This window comes from Gorilla gorilla, chromosome 4 (genome assembly GCF_029281585.2).
Source record: "Gorilla gorilla gorilla isolate KB3781 chromosome 4, NHGRI_mGorGor1-v2.1_pri, whole genome shotgun sequence".
Classification (NCBI taxonomy): Eukaryota; Metazoa; Chordata; class Mammalia; order Primates; family Hominidae; genus Gorilla; species Gorilla gorilla.
This window is the reverse complement of record NC_073228.2, coordinates 14,434,908-14,442,683: the sequence shown is the minus strand read 5'-3', so window position 1 is coordinate 14,442,683 and position 7,776 is coordinate 14,434,908. Positions and strand designations below refer to the sequence as shown.

Sequence of the window (7,776 nt, the reverse complement as noted above, 5' to 3'; positions counted from 1 at the left end):
CAGAGGATGGGAAAGCTTCACCTGCCACAGTTGGTAGGTATCTCAACAAGGAGCCCGTTTAGTAACTCACTGTGTTCGTGCCAAGGATGGCCATGTCGGGCAGCACAGATCCATTGTGGCCAGCAAGCTTACAGACACTGTGTGTTGTCAGAGCAGAGACAGTGTGGAGTTAACATCGTCTTCATCACCACAAACTGCCCCTGCAGGAGCTTGGAGGGGACCCAGGTGCTGGTAGTGACCTTGGCACATTCACAGGGTGACGGCAGAGACAATGATGGTGACGATAGTTGGGATAGTAACTCAGACTCACAGCTGCGTCCATGTCTTGCAAAATCACGTGGTCTCTGTTGGTCCTCACAGTCCTGGAAATTGTCATATTCTTGAGCTGTGGGGTGGAGGTGGGCAGGAGGCAAGGTCTAAAATTCACTTCTCTCTGCCCGACAACAGAAACATCCTCCCGGATGGCCAGCAGGCCTCTCCAGTCCTGGAGATATAGGAATGAGGGTGTCTGGGAGGGGTCTCTAGCTAGGGAGCCTCCAGTGTGTCAAGGGGACCTGCCAAGTCCCCTGGAGGCCACTGAGCATCAGTGTCTGCCCAGAAGATGTCTCTTCCATGGCACAGTCAGGACTTGATGGGTCCTGAATGGATCCTCTCTTCCTTTGCTCACAGAAGGTTTTGTGATGATGCCGACAACCAGGGCTGCCCTTGCCTTCCTTCGAATTGCCAAAGCAGTCAGGAATCTTCTGCCCTTAGAGTATATTGTGGGGTCCTCCCTCCACACCCTTGCTGATAGAGCTCTGGAGAGGGCCTTTGGGGAGCATGTGACTATCCCCGGCATAGTCGCCCCCCATCAACACTTACTGTAGGGAAGGAAAGAAGCCAAACGTCTTACTGTCACATTTTACAGATGAGGAGATGGGCACAGAGAAGTTCAGCAACGTGGCTCAGGTCGAATGCTTGTGATTTTTATTTTTGTTGTTTTTTTGCTTGTGATTTTTATGTCTTACACATTGCCTGGTGCCCTTCTGAAAGAATTCCACATTGGAAACTTTGGGACATGAAGCCATTTACCAATCAGGTCATATGTCTAGGGAGACACTGTTGCTATAGGTGTCAAGAAGTTTTGCTCCAGAAAAATGTCCAGACCAATTCTGCTTCCCAAGTAGGCCAGGATATCCACAGGACACCTTGAAACAGTGACTCCCTCCTGCATTTTGTTGATTGATTGATTGATTTTTGAGACAGGGTCCTGCTCTGTCACCCAGGATGGGGTGCAGTGGCTCAATCTCAGTTCACTGCAACCTCTACCTCTCTGGTTTAAGTGATTCTCTGGCCTCAGCCTCCCGAGTAGCTGGGACTACAGGCATGCACCACCACATCCGGCTAATTTTTGTATTTTTAGCAGAGATGGGGTTTCACCATATTGGCCAGGCTGGTCTTGAACTCAAGATGATTCACCCACCTCAGCCTCTCAAAGTGCTGGGATTACAGGTATGAGCTGCTGCACCCAGCCCCGCCTGCATTTTAAATGGCTGCAGCCACACACAACATGCTTTCCTCCTTTGCAAGCTCAGCTGGGGGAGTGGGTAAGGGAGGGGCTCAGGGGCGATGCTGTTGGTTCTTTTTACCTGGGTTTTCTCACGCAGAGTAATTGTGAGAAGAACAGGGTTTCTTCTCCTGAACTTGGAGGAAACGGAAGAAAATTTCCTACTAGCAAAAGCAGGCAGAAAAGAAATTTTAGAAGTAAAAGAAGTTTTACTTCTTAATTAGACTTTTCAATTTATTTATTTATTTTTATTTATGTTTTGAGATGGAGTCGCACTCTGTTGCCCAGGCTGGAGTGCAGTGGCACGATCTTGGCTCACTGAAACTTTTGCCTCCCAGGTTCAAGCAATTCTCCTGCCTCAGCCTCCTGAGTAGCTAGGATTACAGGTGCCTGCCACCATGCCCGGCTAATGTTTGTATTTTTAGTAGAGACGAGGGTTTCACCATGTTGGCCAGGCTGGTCTCAAACTCTTGACCTCAGGTGGTCCACCTGCCTCAGCCTCCCAAAGTGCTGGGATTACCCAGGAGGCTGAGGCAGAAGAATCGCTTGAACCTGGGAGGCAGAGGTTGTGGTCAGTGGAGTGGAGATTGCGCCACTGCACTCCAGGCACTCCAGCCTGGGCAACAAGAGTGAGACTCCATCTCAAAAAAAAAAAAAAAAAAAAAAAAAAGACATGAAGCCAGACAATGGCTCCAAAATGCCAGGGATGATCTGAGGTCCTCAAAAAGGGTCCAGGAAATGCTATATATAAAGAGTCAGAGTTGTGTACCAAGAAACATACCCATCCACTGTGTGTATACCCTGCACTTCCTGGCCCTCCATGCTTGGGCATGGACGTGTGATATGGTTTGGCTGTGTCCCCACCCAAATCTCATCTTGAATTCCCATATGTTGTGGGAGGGACCCGGTGGGAGGTAATTGAATCATGGGGGTGGGATTTTCCCATGCTGTTTTCATGATAGTGAATAAGTATCGTGAGATCTGATGGTTTTATAAGGGGGAGTTTCCCTGCACAAGCTCTCTCTTTGCCTGAGCCATCCATGTAAGACATGACTTGCTCCTCCTTGCCTTCCACCATGACTGTGAGGCCTCCCCAGCCATGTGGAAGTATAAGTCCATCAAACCTCTTTTTCTTCCCAGTCTCGGGTATGTCATTATCAGCAGTGTGAAAATGGACTCACTCCCACCCTGTCTGGATCTGGACAAGAGCCCACCACCCTGTTGGCAGTAGTCAGGCAGCTCTGCTCCTAAGAACCTGCAGCTTTTAGAAGAAAGGCACCCTGTGGTTTCAGAAGCCCAAGAGTCCCTGCAGCTCAGCACCTCCAGCCTGGTGCTTGGCAGATAATTGGCTCCTCACTTAGGAGAGGGAGCAGGTGAGCACGTATGAAGGGCTGCTCTCAGATCCTTTCAAAGAGAATGGTGTCATGCAGATGCCAACAGGTTGATCATCAGAACCAGAGGGTGCTTTAACATGCAGATTGCTGGGCTCTGCCAAGGTGATTCCCAAGGTGATTCCCAGGTAGGACTGCCAAGGTGAGGCCTGGGAAGCTGTTTCTAAAAGTTCCTCTTGTCTCTGTTGCACAGCTTGGGTGAGAGCCACAGCTGATTGCCAGAAAGTTACAGCGGGAGGGGGAGATACCAACAGCAAGCCTTGCCTGGGACCCACCCGAGAGGCGAAGTGCCTTTCTGGCTTGACAGTCTTGGAAGGAGGGGTTGGGACGTCTGGCCTGCCTGGGAACCCTGGAGTTTCCATGCTTCTCTCATAGGACAAGGCACAGAGTTTTGTTTTGTTTTGTTTTGTTTTTTTGAGATGGAGTCTCGCTCTGTCACCCAGGCTGGAGTGCAGTGGCGGGATCTTGGCTCACTGCAAGCTCCGCCTCCAGGGTTCACGCCATTCTCCTGCCTCAGCCTCCCAAGTAGCTGGGACTACAAGCGTCCACCACCACGCCCAGCTAATTTTTTGTATTTTTAGTAGAGACGAGGTTTCACCAAGTTAGCCAGGATGGTCTCGATCTCCTGACCTCGTGATCCGCCCGCCTTGGCCTCCCAAAGTGCTGGGATTACAGGCATAAGCAAAGAGTTTTATCAGCAAAGAGTAAACCAAAATGTATTCTCTGAACACAAAACTGGCTGAGAGTGCCAGGCTGAAAGCCGTTGTGCTGGGAGCCGTGGGTGCTGACGTCATCCCCCTCCCTGCCCGATGGCTCCTCTTCCAGGGTCTGAACCAGACAGCCAGGAAAAGTGGCGTTCAGAGCACTGGGCCTTCAAGGTGCCCTTGGTCTCTTTGGTAGAAAACAAGGAGGCAATGTCCTTGTGTGGGGGTACTGCTCTCCTCCTGGGAGGGGAGGACATGAGACGCAGCCACATGTGGTGTGGGGAGTGCAGTCCGGGCAGAGGGTGGTGGCTCCTCAAATACCCACCCTTGGTTTCCTGCATACCTAAGGGGGTGTGTGACTCAGGGGTCCTTCCTGTTGTCTATGGTGTCTTTACATTCACCACCTGAGGGGAAGTTTTAATTTGTAATAAATCTGTATTATGGTGGAAGTCCAACTGCCCCAGTGGCTGTAAAAATTAATTCCTTATCCTAAACATTATTACATAGCTTTCGAAATGAATCGACTTGTGGTTGGGTTCTTGGTTTGGGCCATTATTTCCAATTAGTATAATCAAATAGCATCATCCGTAATACTTCCCCTCCCATCCCCAGCCCTCCCTGGGCCCCACCCCCTGGTCTTGTCGGGAACTGGATTTGATGAAGTCATCAGAATTGTCAATGGCATGTGGTGGGTGGAGACTGCCTGCTGATTTTGATGGCTGAGAAAGAGGTTTTCTTTCCATTCTCGAATAGTCAATTTTGCTCACTGTTGTTGTTGTTTGTTTCTTTCAGAAAACTGTGTATTCTTCAGAACATCATGATAACCTGGCATTCATGGGTCTATGGAGAGAATTCAGGGGGTCTGGGAGCTTGGATGGGATAAATTTGCATCTTTATTTTCAGGAAAGTTTTACTGAAGTTTAGCATTTTCTTTCATTATAAATGGAACAGTACAACCCAATAGTATGCACAGTTACTTCTCCACAACGTTAAAGTGGCTGCAGGTATCTCAAAATATTATTTACATTTATCATAACTTAGAAATTTGGGTGGTAATTAAACCAGCAACTATTCTTTGTTTAATGCATTAAGAAAGAAGTATGTATACTATCATATCTCAATTAAAAATATTTTAAGAACTGGATTTTAACTTTATTGGTTTCCTTTGTAACTCTCTGTATTTCATTTTAGGCATTTAAAAATATTATTTTGAGAAGGGCTTCCGCAGGTGTCAGAGGTGTCCATGGCAGAGCCATGATTAAGATCCGCTGGTGTAGACTACAGCAAGTGTGTGCGTCTGAGGTTGGTATGGAAGTTGTGTTTGTGTTCAAATCCTAGTCTCCCATCTCATAGCTGCACAAGGTGTGCCCTGATCCATCACTTTATTATTATTATTATTTTTTCTTGGGATGGAGTCTTGCTCTGTCACCCAGGCTGGAGTGCAGTGGCACAATCTCAGCTCATTGCAACCTCTGCCTTCTGTGTTCAAGCAATTCTCCTCCCTCAGCCTCCCGAGTAGCTGGGACTACAGGCACGAGCCACCATGCCTGGCTAATTTTTTTTTGTATTTTTAGTAGAGATGGGCTTTCACCACGTTGGCCAGGCTGGTCTCAAACTCCTGACCACAAGTGATCCACCTGCCTCAGCCTCCCAGAGTGCTAGGATTACAGGCATGAGCCACTGTGCCCGGCCTTATCACTTTAAAATAGGAATAATAGCCACCATACAAGGGTATTGGGAACGATTAAAAGTGTTAGTACTACAGGAATAATTCTAGGACCTAACCTCATACGGCTGCAGGAGCACTGAATGAGATAATCCATGAGGTTAGGTCCTAGCATTATTCCTGTTTTACAGATGGGGAAGTTGAGATTTATTTCAAGTAAGTGCCCAAGGTCACATAGCTAGGAAGTGGTAGAACTAGGATTCGAGCCCCAGCCAAGGGCAGCGGATCCCATCCCAGATCCTATATTGCCCTCCAAAAAGTCAAGCACCCCTGGGTCAGTGGAAGTTGCAATCTGGGTCATACAGAGTCTGGAGGCCAGTCTCCAATTTCTAGGCTCTTAGAGCCCTCATTTGACCTTGAGCTCTAACAACGTGCTCACAAACATGTGCCAGTGACTTCCCACAATGAAGGACAGTTGTGTGGGTCTATGGTGGGGTGATGCGTTGCTTCTTACTGAATGTGAAATAAAGCTTAGGAACACTGGATCTGTGTGCTTCAGGAGTGGTGGGGATTGCCCTGGTTGAGTGACTGGAGCATTAAGTGAGATGGGATCTTTGGTGTCATCCTATGATGATGGTGGCAGTGGCAGTGATGATGACGACAATCACTTTCTTCCTCCTCCTCCTCTTCCTCCTCTTCTTCTGCTCCTCCTCCTCCTCCTTCTTCTCCTTCTTTTTTTTTTTTTTTTTTTTTGAGAACAAGTCTCTCTCTGTCACCCAGGCCGGAGTGCAGTGGCACAATGTCGGCTCACTGCAACCTCCACCTACCAGGTTCAAGCGATTCTTCCACCTCAGCCTCCTGAGTAGCTGGGACTACAGGCGTCCGCCACCACGCCCAACTAATCTTTGTATTTTTAGCAGAGACAGGTTTCACCATGTTGGCCAGGCTGGTCTCGAACTCCTGACCTCAGGTGATCCACCCGCCTCAGCCTTCCAAAGTGCTGGGATTACAGGTGTGAGCCACTGCGCCCGGCCGGCAATCACTTTCATGCAGCATGCCCTTTGGGTGCCTACCATGTGTCAGGTCCTGATGCTGCCCTTGAGGAGCTGACAGTCGGGGAGAAAGGACCAGGAATGTGCTGTCTTACCCCATCACAAAACAAGAGAGAGAATAATGGGTGTCACAAGAGAGGTGCCAGCAGCAGGTGATGGGAGGTTGTCACAATGATAATGAGCTTTAGGTTCAGTGCAGACTTGGCTGGTGGGGCTGGCAAAACCACAGAGATTCAGAGCAACTGGGGAGAGGCAGTGTACATTAATCTGAACGAATATTAATGTAAGATCTTAATAAAATTACATTTGTGTCTATTTATCTGGCTGTATGAGTTTCCCTAAATTTGGATGGGCATGTTTCAGATGGTTTGGCTTAAGACAGATGTCTTCCTTTTATATAATTCCTTTGTATCTGAGGTCATACTCTGTGAGATTTTGATCTTCAAAATTGGTCCAGACTTATTTTATGTCTCAGCATACAGACTATCTTGGTGAGGGCTCCACGTGCCTTTGTAAAGAACATATATTCTGTAATCACTGGGTGTAGTGGACCTTAAATATCAATTAGGTCACAATGGTTGTTAGAATGTTCAATGTCCTTACTGATTTTTTGATTTTTTTTGTTTACTGACTCTGTCAGTTGCTGAAAGAAAGGTATTAAAATCTCCAACTGTAATTTTTGGATTTGTCTATTTCTCCTTTTAATTCTGACAGGTTTTGCTTTATTTATTTTGAAATTGTTATTAGATGCATATACATTTAAGATTGTTATGATTTCCCAATAAACATATCCTTTCGTCATTATGCAGTCTCCCTCTATCTCTTTGGCAATACTCTTTGTCTTGAGCCTATTATATTAACATAGCCACACCTGTTTTTTGCACTTATTGTTTGCCTGTCATACTTTTTTTTATCCTTTTATTTTTAGTCTGTCTGTGTCTTTATATTTAAAATATATCTCGGCCAGGCACGGTGGCTCACGCCTGTAATCCCAGCACTTTGGGAGGCCAAAGTGGGCAGATCATGAGGTCAGGAGATCGAGACCATCCTGGCTAACACGGTGAAACCTTGTCTCTACTGAAAATACAAAAAATTAGCCAGGCATGGTGGCAGGTGCCTGTATTCCCAGCTACTTGGGAGGCTGAGGCAGGAGAATGGCATGAACCCCAGAGGCGGAGCTTGCAGTGAGCCGAGATTGCGCCACTGCACTCCAGCCTGGGCGACAGAGCGAGACTCAGTCTCAAAAAACAAAACCAAACAAAAAATAAAATGTATCTCTTGGAGATGACACATAGCTGGATCTTGCAGTGTTATTCAGCCAGATTATCTCTGCCTTTTAAGTGGGATGTTCAGTGCATTTCTGTTAAGCGTGATTATAGATGTAGCTGGATTTAGATCTGCCATTATGACATTTGTT

The 7,776-nt window shown here is 47.2% G+C and overlaps 1 long non-coding RNA gene across 1 annotated transcript; it reads left to right on the top strand.

Moving 5' to 3' along the window:
- The first annotated feature begins 626 nt into the window (after positions 1-626).
- On the top strand, positions 627-4,785 carry LOC115934625 (uncharacterized). Its single transcript, XR_008680259.2, has 3 exons — positions 627-1,491; positions 2,687-2,919; positions 4,434-4,785. It is a non-coding gene; the product is annotated as an uncharacterized lncRNA (long non-coding RNA).
- Positions 4,786-7,776: the final 2,991 nt, after the last annotated feature.